This window comes from Chinchilla lanigera, unplaced genomic scaffold, assembly GCF_000276665.1.
Source record: "Chinchilla lanigera isolate Chin_1 unplaced genomic scaffold, ChiLan1.0 scaffold00087, whole genome shotgun sequence".
NCBI classification, from domain to species: Eukaryota; Metazoa; Chordata; class Mammalia; order Rodentia; family Chinchillidae; genus Chinchilla; species Chinchilla lanigera.
The window spans coordinates 2570862-2588172 of NW_004955488.1; the positions used below are offsets into that span (position 1 = coordinate 2570862).

At 34.2% G+C, this 17311-nt stretch overlaps 1 pseudogene; it reads left to right on the forward strand.

The window, feature by feature from the left end:
- The first annotated feature begins 3076 nt into the window (after window positions 1-3076).
- The window catches only part of LOC102006140, a 28614-nt pseudogene continuing 14379 nt past the window's right edge, over window positions 3077-17311 (forward strand).

The following is a 17311-nucleotide window of genomic DNA, read 5'->3' on the forward strand; positions in this document are numbered from 1 at the left end:
GAAGGTGTTGATCACATGTCTGAAAATATTCGGGGCTCACTCGTCTCAACAAGTAAAGCTACCTTGTCTGAGGATGATAGAAAATACGTAAAGTAAATTTTTGTCCATATTTACATAGCAAAGTAAAAACATATCAGAAGAAAGACAGTGGTTATTTTGGGACAACTCTGCTTCATATAAGTAAAGCATATTGGATTCTATCTACAAAATTACTCCTAAATACATCAGTATATATTTCTTCTCTGTGGTTTCCATTAAATTAGAAAACAACAAGAAATCAGGCATGGCATGATTTTGTCCAGATAATTATTTGCAAAACAATGCTTTGAGCTATAAATTGCTATATTAATTGTGCTAGTTTTTGAGTCTGAATAATACACTCTGGATTTAGAACCAAGATACTATTAGAAATTATCTCTAATAGTACAGGAAATAAAAGTGATAAGCCTAATTAATTGTGAAAATTGGAATATAAGAATTTAATTCTATAGAGTAATGTAAATGTATGAGCTATGGAGTAAGGCTTATTAAATTGTTTTACTAGAGATTTTTGGGTAAAAGCTTAGTTCTATTTTTTGGCATTGTTAATTGGTTGTTTATACCAAGGAACAATCAATTCTAGGATAACTGCATGCCTTTCATCTGAAAAACCTTAAATAATGGGAGCTTAATATTAAAACCTGCCTGGCATGAAAGATAAATTAGGACTCAAGGTTTCATGGAAACAGAACATGACAGAATTTTAGATGAAATATTAACATTATATATTCAATTATGGAGTCCTTTTCATTGCTATTTTCTTATTATGTGTGCTTTCACCTGAAGTACTAGATATTCTTGTTCATTTTCATGTAAATTTTAATGGGAAATCAGAATTCTTTTTTTGCACAAAGTTGCTTTCCAAGTTTAAATGACTAGGAAAAGGATCAGAAGTTGAAAAGCAGTAACAAACTGCAGCATGGAAGTTCCGAGGGACAAAGAGGTGACGTGAATTTGAGGAATGAAGCTAAGACTCATCCTGGTGCCATGTGCAGCTGACAGAATAAAAGTTAAAGGTACATATTTTTCTCTGAAACTGAAGACAATCCAAATGAGTGCGAATTAACTGCTGATTCTTTACATTTTCAGAAGGAAACTAAAATATTCTCTTGCTAAAGAATCATAGCTATTTATAGACTTCTATGCTGAGGTAAAGAATCCCATGCAAAATCTGAAAACTTTCCAAAGAGATAAGCATTTGGGGAAGTCAAGGAGATAGACCGGAAAGGAGAAGCTAAGCTTGTGACTATAGAAGAGGCCTTGGACAGCTACACTGGTGTTTCGGAGCTGGTATGGATTTTCCCAATTTTCTCAAGGGATGAAAGACAGTTAACCTTTGAAAGCCTGAAACATTGGACACCAGTGGATTGTTCAACTCCAGGCTAAGGATATTCATTTGACCAGAGCAATTCCAATTGACAGTTGAAGGTGTAATCCATCAACTACTAGATTTCTGAGCAGCTAGGGTAAGTATTTGCCCTGAAGAAAGGGTTGGACTGAACATTGCATTATCGGCTTTAGGAAACTTTCTGAGAATATAAAGCAGGACAGGTCTTGTAATGTGATCAAGTTTTATTGTCAAGATGACTTTATGCCATACATAGTGTATCTTTTTAAAGGAGATATGCATATAAAATTGTAACTTCGAATAGTCAGTTCAGCTACAATTTAGAATGTTTAATCAAAATAAGCTAGATTATAGGTCAGATGTGGTGACACACACTTGTAATTCAAGAACTCAAAAGGCAGAGGCAAGGAGGATCATGATGATTTCTAAGTCAGCTTGTGCTACACTGTGAGTTTAAGGCCGTATGAACAACAAGGCAAGACTCTGTCTCAATGAAGCAAATAAGTAATAATATTAGTTAGATAGAAATATGATCTAATGAAATACCCAAAGCCCACATTCTTAAATAGGACATGACATTTGCTTTTTGCATCACTTTGTAACAGCATTTCTGAGATATCATTCTTTTCTGGTGCCAAACTCAATTCTTACATTAAGGAAAGGCAGCAAATGATTGAAAAAGACAGCATTAGGACTCTTGCTGCAGCGGAAGTGTAGCACAAAGCTGAAATTTCACTATTTGGAATCAGGCATCTTTTGAACTTCAGATATACAGTTTAATACTGGGCAGGAGCTTAAAACTTAAACCTCAGTTTTTTCTTTACAAATAATGGTAATGCTCATTACACAGAGTAGTTTAATAATAAACCAAGGCCAAATGTGTTAAATGCTTTAGTACAGTTGATCATATAAACTAAGCATTCATTCTGCAGTCTATATTAGCCGTTCATTAGCCTGTTTATCTATAGTAGTAAGTGATGTTCAACCAGAAGCTATCCCAATAGCAACAACATTCATTTATAACTATTGTCTTCCAGTACCCCTCATTATTTCCCCTAACTTTTATGCAGATACGTTTAGCAGAAAAAGCCTGAATTAAACAGATGAACTTCACATAATTTTAAAATTTTACCTGAAGTTGAAGTACACAGTATTACCAATTCTCAGATTTTTTTTCACACCCATTGCTATGAGCTTTGTAGATTCTTAGTTATGCATGCATGTTTTTTAATCAACTAATTTATTCAGCATAGTTGTAATCTCAGTATGATTCCTTTTACCAAATGTAGTACAGGTTATGGCTCTACAAAGTGTAAAAAACAAATACACATATGAGTTCTATCAGGGAAGAATTTTCAGTGTGAGGAAGACAGATGATGCATGCATGCATGTTACCATGGCAACTCTGTAAGAAGACTTTATTCCAGTGCTTAGCAAGACACCACAGAAAATTTCCTTTTTAAACGAACCATTCTGTGATAGAGGCACCCACAGAGCCTATTATTTGAATTTAAGGAATCAGGAAAAAAGTGATTTTGCCTTCTCTGGCCAAATTCCTACTTTATTACCTGAAAAGGAAATAAAGTGGTTCTTATGAATGATTTATTTTGAATAAGTCACTGCAGTATAAATGGAATAATGTTTGGAGAATGAAGAAATCCTGAGCAGTCATAATCTGTTGAAGCAAAAATGAACAGGTAAGTAGGCCCTTTTTCTGTAGTCCATTAATGGGCAGAGAAAATAATAATTGAATCAAAAGGAAAACCATATACTTCAGACCACCTAAAAGCTTTGGGAGTCAAGGGAAATACACCTTATGAGGTTAGAGGAGTGAGTATAGTCTACTTCAGGAAAGTTTTAATTCTATTTTTAAATTTCTTTTCCTCTGCTAGGCCCTAGAGAAATCATTCCCTAGTTTTTAATGAGTTTGCTTTTCTATGAATTAGTCAACAATTAGACACTTAATGTTAACATTATGTAAAAATTATGAAAAATTGATCATGTCATTTATTCTTGGCCACAGAATGGAGATATTCAGAAATATATATATATGCTCTACTGTTTAAATTCATACTTTTGTTAGGTCACCTAATTTCTTTGTAGTGTTGTGAATTTGCTAAAAGAAGTCAGACAAAAGTGATTTGATTGTGAATTGTTTTTAGACATAAGATTTGTGCATGGACTCATTCTTATTTTGCATAATGCAGCCATGTCATTCTGTCACAACACTGTGACACAAGATAATTATAGTTTCAGGCTTCTCAGTTTTCAAATTTTATCAGGAAAACCAAATTGTATACTTGGGCTGACATACAGAACGGTATAGAAGTTACAGGTCTTTCAATAGATAACATTTATGTGTTTGTTCTTCAGCATCCATTAGAAATTAAATTTTCCAAGCAGGAAAATGTGAGTTAGAAAATATGTTGATGGATGTCAAAAGTAGACTAAATATTTAGTAGATATTTCTACTTTAGCTCTTATTAATTCTCATTTCCTGGAAACACCCAAAAACTTTTGTTTCAAAACACATACATTTTTCTTGGAGAGCACCACCATCAAGAACTTTTGGTGTCCTGTGTCTCCTGAATTTTGATGGAAGAGTATTGCTTTGAGCTATCACATTAGCTGTACCTTCAACAGGTCGTCCCAATTCTCCATTAGGCCTGCAGAATCTGAATACAGCAAAATACGATGACAAAGTGGCTCTTCCATCACTACTGGATCCCATTTGCTGACTTGCTGATTTCAAAGAATATTCACCCGGTTCCTATTCTGTTAATGCAACATCTTTGTAAAATATTAGATTCTGGGTTACTATTATCACACTATTGATAATAGTGTGATATCTAACTAATGCCCTCATGGCAGAAAAGACAAATTCAATCTTAATAAGTGTTTTCTAATTCTGTGAAAACAAACTGTTGAGTGGAGTACAGAAATCCGATGCAGAGAGCTTGCAATCAAGGGTTTGTATGGTCTGTTGCAGATATTCAAGCATAGCATGTGTGTAGCTCTGATTTCTGTTGCAGTTAGGGTGAGACTCCTTTGATATAGAAACACACTCTCATCAAATCAGCAAGAAGTGAACCTTATTGTCTTCTTCACATTACAAATTGGTTAATACTATGGAAACAATAGAAATTTGAGTCCACATGATATCAGTATTTCTTAGCAAGCCTGACATTATGTGAAACATTGTTTCCTAAACAACTCTAATATTATAATATAAACCAAACTATGTGATTTTAATATTTATTTTAAAATTTATTAAATGAAAAATTATATTAAATAATCTTAAACTAAAAACTGTATTAAAGTTAAAATTTATTAAATATTTATTAATATGTATAAAATATGTAACAATAAATATCAAATTGAAGAGGAAGGATAGTTAAGCTAGAGATAATTTAAAACACGCATTCATCACTATGGAAAAAAACATCTGAATTGTTGAGAAATTTTCCCACAATAATACATGGCTTATTATATCTGCACAGAAAACAAGCAATCAATAAACTGATGAAATCACCTACACAGTGGCACAAAATATTTTCCAACTATTCCACTGAGGAAGAATTAATAGCTAGAAGATACATGAAACTTAGAAAACTATACCCATTTAAAATGTGGGCAAATCATCTGGACAGACATTTCTCAAAAGAAGAAACATAATTGGTTGATAAACATATGAAAATGTTCAGCATCATTAGCCATTAAGAAAATGTACACCAATTTATCATGAGGATTCGTCTGACTTTGCTAGAGTGAATAGTGTCAAAAAATACAAAAACTCAACAGTGGTGAATGTGGTACAGAGGACAATGAATTCTCACAGACTGTCGGTGGGAATGTAAATTACTACATTCCTTATAGGGAAGAGAATGAAGGTTTCTCAAGAAATAAATAAAAACCAAAACACTGTATGTTTCACGATCTTACTTCTGGATATATATGCAAAGGAAATGAAATAATCAAAACAAAGAGATACCAGTTCATCCATTATTTTTGTGGGTTAATTCACAATTGCTAAATTAACCCATGTGCATCCTAATGAATATATAGAAGAATTAAAGCCTACCACTTTCAGCAAAAGGGATGTAACCAGAGGTCATTATGTTAAGTGAAAATAGCCATAAACAGAAGGAAAAGTGGCGCATGTCCTATTATGTGAAAGCTTAAAAAAGTCAACCTGAATATACAATAGTCATTATTTTAGATTGATATGTTGTGGATAAAGGGGTGGACAGAAGGAGTTTGCATTCAGTCTGTGCACACTATCTGCCTGTGTGCAAATACCACACTGCTTCTCATTAATATATACAACTAATGCATGCTAATCAAAAATAAAATGAAAAGTTTCTAAAGACAGAAAAGGAATTGGAGACATGCAAACAATATTTTAGACAGAAAGTTTCTGCATATTGTTGCCACAGTGAATCACTTAACACATTTCACAACTATGTGCCAACCTACAAGTCACCAATCCTGTATTTGCAAAGTGTATTCAAAAATCGAAAATATAGTTAAGATATGTGATATAATTTAATCATGGCAATGAATCTGTAAGATACTTTTGGTATCCTTTGCATGTAAATGAAATAAGATTTCTCAAAATGTGAACTCTTCTTATATGACTCAAGAACACCAAAGTTCAACAAGGTGTATCAATACTTGAGCTTCCTCTTTTGATGCAAAAACCCATGTGGTGTAACCTGAATTCATCATGCATGGAACATTGGCTACCCAACTTGTTTTAATTACAGGTGGAATTATTGCAGCCAGTCTAATACAGAGTACTAAAGAACAGTGCAACCAGTTCAGTCCTTACCTGGCTTTCATTCTAGGCAAAAAATTTATTCCGTGTCATCATTTTCTTTTATATTTTGTTGGTCTCACTGTTTCCCACAGTAGTTTAGCTGTAATGAAGATAAACCTGATTATTCCATAGGAATGAAGTAAGTTTCTGCAGGAATTTGAAATGCAGAGCAGTGAATGAAATGTCATAGAGGTAAATTAAACAAATGATCCAGGAGAGTATTGTTACATTCTTTAAACTAGAAAGATAGAAATAAATAGATATTGGGTCTATCTAGTATTGTAAGTGCCAGAATTCTTTCTCTTTGAATTAACAGCCTCACTCTAGTGGTTCTTGGTGATAGCAGAATAGTGAATGCTATAAATTATACAAAAATCCAGCATTTTGTTTTTCTGTGTTGTGATAGTTATCTGGTTGTGTCAACTTGCACGAGACATGCCCAATTAAATTGGATCAGCATAGTTCTGGGAAGCATAGTTCTGGGAAGACCCACTCTAGGGCACCCTGTTGCTGGAATGATGTAAAAGGGAAAAATAGAAGGAAATCTTCAGAGAAGCTCTAGGCTTCACCTTTACCTTGGACATCATCTCCTGGATTCCAGCGCAGACTATTGACCCTTCCAGCGCAGTGCCTTCAGCCTCCTGGTACAGATGCCCAAGAGACACTAGAGCAGGCTCCTGGCCTTCGACTGGATCCTTCAGATCCCATTGAGCAGACAGACCTTTTACACTCTGCCACACCTGACTCTATGGGCAGCCATTGTAAACCAGTCTTGTAATTTTTGTAATACTTGCATATCTTGTACTAAATCTTTTTTTCTAGTAAGTACTGATACAAATATATTTATTTACAATTTTAAAAAAGTTTAGAAATTATCAGAGCACCTTACAGTGTTATTTATACTAAAATATTGAATGTCAACACATTTAGAAATTTCACAGTAGGTATGTTTCACAAATATTATGCAGTATCATTGTAAGTATTTAAACCAAGGAATATTTCATGAAATTAATAATTTCATAGCCATCTTTCCTCATACAAATGTGATTATTTTTTCAAAAGCATAAAATTAAAGGCACATCTGACATGGTACTTTACTTTTGGGGGGATAATGGTAACTGGTTAAATTGTAGCTTTTAATTTCCTGAAATTTAAGTTTCCCATACTATTAGGAAATAACTCTATTTCTTTCTCTATAGGTAAGAATTTACACTGTGTTAAGACATTTAAATAATTTATTACATTATTTTTTACTTTTTCTTAAGGAATACTCTATTGACAAAGACTATAAATGTTCTATGTGTAAAATGTGATGATTTGTTATACATATATATTACATAACGATCACTACAATCAAATAAATGGACACATGCATTACTACCCATGTTGCATGTAAAAGTCCAGAATTTGTTCATCTTATAAAGGAAAGATTGTACCTTTCCACCATTATGTTTCCATTTTTCCCTCCATGACCCCTGGTAACCCCAATCTAGTTGCTGTAATATAAGTCCATTTTTAGATTCCATATATAAGGGAAGTTATACACTATTTGCTTGCCTTATGCCAATTGAAATAATGCCCTGAAAGTTTATTCAGTTGTCAGAAACGGCAAGAGTTCCATCCTTTTCATAGCTGAGTGATACTCTGCTCCAGATACAGACTATATGTCTTCCATTCCCTAGTCCGTTGATAGAGACTGGGGTAATTCCATGTATCTGCCATGATAAATAATGCTGCAGTAATACAGGCATGGAAAAACTTCCTCAGGATATTGATTTCATTCCCTTAAGATTTATGGCCCAAAGTGAGATTGCTGCATCATACAGCAGGTCTGCTCTCAATTTATTGAAAAGCCTTCATACTGTTTCCTGTACAGGCCGCCATTTTACTCCCCAGTCCTAGTGCACAGGGTTTCCTTGTCTTCACATTTTAAGCAACTCTTGTGATGTCCGGTGCATTTGCTAACAGCATCTTAACAAGGTGAGGTGATGTCTTGTCCTGGGATTTATTTATACTGCTCTAATGATTATGATGCTGACTGGCTCTTCTTATACCTGCTGGTCTTACCTCTTCCCTCCTTCCCTTCCTTTTTCCTTCTGTTCTTCCTTCTTTATTTCCTTCCACACTTCTTATTTCCTTGTGTATATGTGTGTTTACATATATGTATGAGCACATGTGTATATGTATATGTGTGAATGTTTGTATGTGTTTATATGTGTGTATGTATATGTGTATGTATAAATGTGTGTATGCATCTGTGTGTGCACATATATGTATATGTGTGTATACATGTAAATTTGTGTATATGTGTATGGATGTATATGTATGTATATGTGTGTGTGCTTGTGTGTATGTATATCTGTGAATGTGTGTGTTTGTATGTATGTGTGTGTGCAGTAGTAGTTGTAGTAGCAGTAGTGGACACTGAACTCCCAGTCACTCTACCATTGACCTACATCCCTCCAGTCTTTTCCTATTTTATTTTGAGACAGCATCCCTCTGCATTGCTCAGGCCATTATGAACATGCTGTCTTCCTGCCTTAGCCTTCTCAGTAGTTCCTCTATCTTTCAAAAATAAAATTGATCAAGTCTTGTGCCTCCTTGTTTTGGCCATTGATTTGTGTGAATTCCTTAGATATTTTACGTATTGACCTCTAACTAGTTACATGTTTTCGGATAATTTCTCCCACTGTGTTGATTGCCTTATTGTTTCCTTTGGCGTGTAGAAATGCTTAGCTTGATGCCGTTCCACTTGTTTATTTTGCTTTTGTTATTGTGGTTTTGGTGCCATATAAAAAATCATTGGCAAAACAAAGTCAAAGATATTTTTCCATATTTACGTAGAAAAATTTGTGGTTTCCTCTTTTTCACTTAAATCATTCCGTGCTAAGTGAAGTTTTGTACATATGGATGGCAAAGAACTGATTTCAATTTTTCCTTTTTTGGATGTCATTATTTTTCTTACATTTATTTCCAAAACAGTCCGTGACTACATGGATGCATCGTTATTGTACTGCACAGTACTTTCACAACCGTGAGAATCTTTGTACCCTAATTATTCAACTCTGCTTACCCTTCAAACCTTGGAAAACACCTATTTAATTAGTGACCCTACCGATTTAATTATTTTTAAAGGCTCTTTCTCTTTGTCATACTTAATCCACCAGAAAAACCTAACCGGAAGAACAACCTGTTTTCCTTGCCATTCACAACAGAAAGGGGATGGTCGGGAGCTCTCCATAGTGGTGAACGATGGCGGCTCACAGGTACATCACAGCACCATTGTGGTTCTGATCCACATCATGGATCCTTCGTGCCTTGTGACTGGACTAACTGTACGGACTGTAATAAGCTGAACAGTCTCCATGGAATCCCCAGAGCTGACTAAGAACAGACTATCATCTACAAGTAAACACAGCAATTGGTCTGTGTCTAAAGTATATCTATGAGTTTTTTCGTTAGGAAGAGGTGAAAAACTGGCCTTTTCTTTTGAATACTTGAATAAAAGTATTATTGTTGTCTTAAGATTCTTGGATGGGAGTTGGGTTGTTATTATAAAGGCAGGTTACACACTGCAGTCACTCTCAGATTAAGAAATTTCCACGCCTCTATCAATTCTTCAAATAATGTCACAAGTTCCTTTTCTAGAGGGACAGTTGGTCCTATATTGGTGTGACTGCTGGCTATAAAACTCACCACTCAAACAACTGAATTGAATCACCTGGTAAGTAGTATATTAATAGGTGATGCTTTTAATTCAAAAGACCAACCTTGGTCCCTCGGTCTGCTACAAAACCAAAAAGTAGGTTAAAAAGAAACAGCCCTCAATGCATGTTTTTGATCTTCACCACTGGCCACTTTAATGTGGGTGGTACTGCTGCCTGCAATTCTGCAATAGCGTGGTATTTTCACAAGTCATATTTATTTTTACTTATTTATTTATTTAGTCATTTAGCTAGTTAGTTAGTCAGTCTTTTTGAGACAGGGTCTCACTATGCTGTTCAGGCTGGCCTTGAGCTCACTTTGTAGTCCAGGCTGTTCTCAAACTCAAAGTGATCCTCCTGCCTCAGCCTCCTGAGTGCTGAGATTACAGGCATGCACCACCATGCCTGCTTCCAACAGGTCATGTTTATTGTAGGTACAGAAAATCTCAGGTTACTCAGGTAGGGGAACCATGTGGCAGATGACAAGTTACTCAGGTAGGGGAACCGTGTGGCAGAAGCGCAGAGGCGGCAAACCTCTCTGTGTTACTCAGTTAACTTCTCAATCTTTAGTTTTTTAATGTCTTGCCTTGTTTACTTGTGCAGATATTATTTGAGGTCATCAGGCACAATGCTCCTCTTTTCCCTGAAGACTGACCTCCACGACTGTCTTCCTGCTGCTGTCTGACATCTTTACGGCACATCAGCATCAACCTCAGGTCTGATTCCTCTACAAACTGCTGTCATACAAAGTGTCAAGCATGGGTATTGTTTTTTTAACCATGTCTTGTTTTGTGTTTTTTCACAGTGCTTTGTGGTTTGACTCATACAGTGTATGTTCCTTTTTTCTCCTAGTAATATTCCTTTAAAGTTCCTCTGTGTCTTTTTCTTCTTTCAATAATGAGTTTCTTTTATGTTGTGAATAATATTCCACTGTCCATTGTAATATGGCTTATTTAACTTCTCCACTATTGAAAAGCATAGTTGCTGTTTCAGAAATTTAATTATTATGAATAAAGATGCAATAATCATCTCTGTGTGGGTTTCTGCACACTGATGTATTTAACACATTTGAATAATTACTAAGAAGTTTGATTATTGAATCACATTGTAAATTAAGTTTTGTATGAAACTTCCAACATGTCTCCCAAAGTGGTAATACAATTTTATATTTCCACTGGTAATCAATGAAAATTCCTGTTGCTGCATGTTCCTCACAGTGATTGGTGTCAGGGTTTTAGCATTTTTGTCTTTCTAGTGAATGTGTAGTGGTGTCTCATTGCTTTCATTGTGATATAAAATGATGAATTCTATCTGCACTTCTTTGCCTTCTTCCAGGTTAAGATGTCTTCTGAGATATGTTTCATCAATTTTGATAGTTCCTTTTTTCTTATTGTGTTTTTCTTTTGTGTTCTTTGTGTATTTTAAGTGTCAGTCCTTTATTGGATGTGCTCATTTTGAAGTATTTTCTGTATGTCTTCCTTGTCATCTTATTTTTTTGATATTGTCTTTTTTAGAGAAAAACTTTTAAATTCATAAAAGCCAGTTCATCAGTGATTTTGTTCATCATTTTTTTTCTTGGTTTAGGGTTATATATAAGAAGCCAATGCCATATCCAAAGCTACACAGTTGTTTTCTTCTGCAATATTGTTCACTAGTTTTGTTATTTTATTGTGTGTTTAGGTTTATGAACTTGTTTTTAAAGCTAATTTTTGCAAAAATATGAGATCTATTTCTTATTTGTTTGTTTATAGAAGTCCAAACTTTCCAATACTGTTTAAAAGAATAGTATACTGCCTTAATGTAAGTCTATCTGAGACTGCATAAGTTCAGTAAATGTTGAACTTAGTGTCTCAGTACACTCAATGTCCTCTGGTATTGAACAGGCTCTTCATGGTCTTTTTTGTGTTTTGTTTTGTTTTGTTTGTTTGTTTGTTTGTCTGTTGTTTGATACAGGGTCTTGCTATACAGTTTAGGGTGGCCTTGAACTCACTTTGTATTCCAGGCTGGTCTCAAACTCGCAATGATCCTTCTGCCTCTGCCTTCTGAGGGCTGGGATTACAGTTGTGTGCCACCATGCCAATGTCTATCAATAACAAAAAGAACAAAAACAAACACATAAGCAAAACAGCATAAAGAATAACAAAAATAACACAGAACTTCAAAACATGGGGACAGGACACAAAAATGGCTGCCGTACCACACAATATCGTCTTCAAAATGGCTGCATCTACAACCAGATACAGGCATGCAAGATGGACCAAACAACCACACATCAACAATTCCTCTCAACAAACCAACAGATGCCAGCCACACAACCATCCTAGCCTATTTAGACATATGCATTTGTACTTGTTTATAGATGTATTTGTATGTAGGTTACTATGGTATTTTAATCCACAGTCACCTTATTGTTCAATAACACATCAGAACTTTGTGATCCTACTGAGCCACAACTAAATATCCATCAGCCTTTCTCCAGCTCTGCCCTCCTGTGACAAGGCCTTGAGATATTTTTCCTGTTTTCTTCCAGTACTTTCATTACTTTAGGGATTAAATTTAAACCGATAATCATGTTGAGTGGATTTGTGTAACTGATAACAGTGAATTCATTTCATTCTTTTGCACGTAGATGTCAAATTTCCCAGCACAACTTGTTGAAAATGGCTCTTTCTCTGATGTGTACTTGTGGTGTCTTTCGTAAATATCAGTTGGCTGTGTGTGAATTTACTTGCCAGCATTTTATTCTATTTTGCCAAATTTGCATTTATGAATTTATGCCAATACCACGACATTTTGATTATTACAACTTTGTAAACAATGTTGAACCAGGTAGTATAGTGCTTCTTCATATTATTTTCTTTTTGCTTACTATTGTTTGATTATTTGGATCTTAATGTGATTTGGCATAAATGTGAGGATTGACAGTGCTAGTTAGATCAAGACCAGCATTGATATTTTGATAGGGATTGGAATGTACTCTTGATCATCCTGGGTAGTACGGATATTTGAACAATAACAGATTTCTAATATATGAGCATAGCCATATAAATGGATAGGAAATCAAATGACCAAAAGTAAGTAATTAATGACCCTTGGAAAGCCTATGTTAAATTTTATATAATACAAAATACATTTAGAGTTTTGCATCTATTACTACATGCCTGAACAAAGACATATCATTTTTTCTTACTATACCAAGCAAAATTTAGAAATAGACTGATAGTCCTCATATGAGAATTTGACCCAGTAGTATAATAAAACGGCGAAAGTAAAATTTGTATTGGAGAATATAATAACCAATAAAAATGTTTGGAACATTGTGTAGAAATTTAAGAAAATAGTAAAAATAAGTTTTTCTTAAGATATGTAATATCTTAAAATCACATTTTAAAATAATTCTGCTTTTATGGCTTACAGAATACCTATGAGAAGTTTGTTTCTGCAATATGATAGGATACAGTTATAAGACAATATCTTGTGGTGAACTACTAAAATTATTGTTAACTAATGATTTGCTTATGATTGAATTCAATAAATTTAGATAATTAGGAGTTATTAGATAATGATTGCCATGATCTATGTACTTAAATTAAAATATTCAAACCCTTATTATATATGTTTCCAGTAAGAGAGCATCAAAGTACAAGGTACAAAAAATTCACAATATTCCCTGAATACATAGATAAATCAATACTGATTTGAGGCCAGGCATGGTGGCGCACACTTGCAATCCCAGCACTCAGGAGGCTGAGGTAGAATATTGTGAATTCGAGGTCAGCCTGGGTAACAAAGTGAGCTCAAGGCCAGCCTGAACTGCTTGGCGAGACCTCGTATCAAAAAGAGAAAAAATTTTTAAAAAAGAATATTTTTGCAGAGTGTAATACAAACTGACTAATTGATTAAAAAAATACAAATAAGATCATTAAAAACGTGGAAAAGCTAAATGACACTACCAATCAGTTTGTGACCTGTGGTTAGCTAAAACTGTCAACAGCATATACAATATATTTACATTACCATAGTAGTATTTGTATACTGATATAGATTTTCTGTATTTGTGGAAGATGATTAATTTCACTATGAATATTATTCTGAATATTTCTATTGTACTTGTGTCAATTATATCTCTAAGGTATAAACTTAAAAGAAAATGTTTATTCCTTAGTTTATATGTAAATTAAAACTTATTGGACAAACCAGGCATAGACATACATGCCTGTAGTAACAACATTCTGGGAGACTGAGACAAAGTATTGCAAATTTGATCCAAATCAGGGCACATAGCAACTTAATATGACCATTTATTAAAAGAAAAATAAAAGACTGAGGATGTCATTCAGTGCTATAGCCCTGGACTCAAATGCCATTTTAAAATGTTACAGGGTAAATCTGATTGCTTTAATTCAATTTTAGCATGCAATGTAGTCAAGTGCTTTGCTTTATATATGTGACATGAAAGCTTACTGAAGAAATCATCTATCGTTAGAACTAGATCAAATAATGAAAAAATAATAAACAATGGCACACAAAGAAGTACTAGAAAACATATTTAAAATAAAGAAAACAAAGTTACAGTTTGGTTTAGTGAAGAAAATAATGTAATGAATATGAAAGCTGGGTGTGGTGGTGCACGCCTGTAATCCCAGCTCTCCGGAGGCTGAGGTAGGAGGATTTCTGGGAGTTCGAGGCCAGCCTGGGCTACAAAATGAGCTTAGGAGTAGCCTGAACTGCATAGTGAGACTGTCTCAAAAAAGGCAAAATCAAAAACAAAAACAGCAGTAGAAGTGTAAAAGAGTAATAAAACTTCCAGAATGAAAAAGCAAGAATCAAAATTACTTTGCCCACTGATTCCTATTATCTAGATACAAGCTTCACAAGTATGTGCAAATATAAGAACTATGGGACATAACAAGTGTTTCATATAAAGATTGATGAAGGAATTCATTGGTATGATGAAAAACAATAAAGAAAATAACTGTAATAAAACATAACATCTCTATTGTAAAAAACCTAAAACATTTTCTGTGGAATTAGTCCACCAAAGTACAAGACTATCTTTTTAGAACTTTTTAAACTAAATTAAATTGGACTTAAACAACAAATATGGAGAAATATATACTCTACTCCTTGTCACAATGAATAGCAGTAGATGCAAATTGATGTACATCATCAATACAGTTATATTAATAATTGCACAAAAATAAAACTATCACAAAAACGTATTTGAAGAAAAATGGTATATTTAAGACACTATATAAAGAATAAGACACTATATAAAGAAAGACACTAGACATAAAAAATAGTCCTACAAGAAATTTTCAGCATTTAAAAAATAGCAATTAAGACAAATACATTAATGAAGTTGTCTTCACAATTAAATTGACAGTGGAGTAGAACAGAGAAAAAGAACCCTAGGTGCTTAAAATGTATGTGAATTCTACCATTTTACTTTCTTGTGGCAAAGATAAGTTTCTCTACAGATGGAGCTGATGCTGTCTGATCATCGCCAAGTGAAAGAGAAAGAGAGAGAAGTGAGAGAGAGAGAGACAGAGACAGAATATTAAATAGATGCAAAATGGGACTTCACTCCTACTGTATTTGTATAAATTGTGAACTCATTACTCAGTATTTGCTTGAAAGCTGAAAAAAAGAAAATTGTACATCTTATGAAAATGTAAATTCATGCAATCAACCTGAGAAAAAATTTTACTTTGCCAGGTAAAGATGAATATGACTCGGGAGATAGGGATATAGCTCAGCAGCACAAGCGCTTGCCTGGCAAGTGTAAGGTCCTGAGTTCAAATCCCAGGACCCAAAAATCTATATATATATAAAATACGATGAATATGACTGAGAAATCTAATTTAAAAATATACCAGAAGAAATCTTTGTAAGCATTTGAAAAAGCATTTATAACTGTTTTATGACTTTGTCAGTGTAGATACAATTTAATATGCTTAGTATATGGCTTGACTGAAAATAATGATGAAATTAATTATTACCAATATGTTACTTAAAACACAATCATACAGCTTGGAAATCTATGCACTTAGCATTGGTTGATTTAACATGAGATGATGTAACTGTTAATAGTGCTCTATAAGCTTCATAAGTAAGAAGCCTCTACCCGATTAGTAAATTCTGGGTGTGTCTGTGGATGATTGACACATAGGCCAGAAAGTTGAAGACCCACCCCTGATGTGAGGGGACCAGCCCGTAGGCTTGTAGCACAGAGGGAATGAAAATAGAAGAGAGGAGGAAACGCTCTACTCTTTGGATTTCGATCTCCAATTTCTTCAGGCTTCCAATGAAACTCACACCATCAAATCTACAGTAAGACTGTAAGCATTCAGACTGCCACCCCTGCCGTCTTGATCCTCTTGTGTGGCTTTCAGCTTCTCAGCAGTTGCAGAAGGCAGAAAGCAAAGGCCAGGTTTCCATCATTATGCTTGAAGTCACATCCCTTGTGACCAGAAACCCCCCACTCGCAATCCCACCTATAAATTGCCCCATCACCCCTAATAGTACCACGTTGGAGATAAAGTCTTTGGAAGAAATTTCAGATCAGACGATAGTGATCATAAATCTGACCCTGTATATTCTTTTCCAACTTCTTATGGCATGAAATGAATTTGCTAAACTTAAAATAGTGAAAAAAAGTGAAGTTAAACATATTTTAGGGTCTGATTTTAACAAACTTCCACATTTTAAAATACTATACACAATTATGATTTTTCAATATAGTTTTTAAAAAACAGTGAATGATGTAGCTTGACATATCAGGAACAATACTTTAAAAAAAAATGAATGAATTGGAAGGGAAAATTAGTACCAGTAATTAGGGAATTTGGGTATTTGTATCTTTAACAAATCTATTAATATATATATTTCATTATCCAATCTGGTTTTTTTGTTTTGTTTTGTTTTGTTTTGTTTTGTTTTGTTTTGAGACAGGATCTCACTATGTAGTGCAGGCTGGCCTCTAACTCATGGAAATCTTCCTGCTACAGCCTTGGAAGTGTGGGATTATAGGCATGTGCCACCTACCCAGCTACAGTCTGAAATTTGGAAATTCCCAGTTTTCAAGTTATACAGTTGTATATTTATATATGGAATATATGGTTTATATTTATATATGGAAACCAGATTGGATAATGAAATATATATATTAATAGATTTGTTAAAGATACAAATACCCAAATTCCCTAATTACTGTCACTGTAAGTTAGTCTTCTATATCTGTGGTTTGTATATCCACAGCATGAACCAAGAGAGGCAAACACATTTATTTAAAAATTGTTTCCATATCACATTCCCAGAATTTTTCTTGTCATTATTCCCTAAACAATAAACTATAATAACCACTGAGGAAACATTTCCATTATATTAGGCATTGTAGGT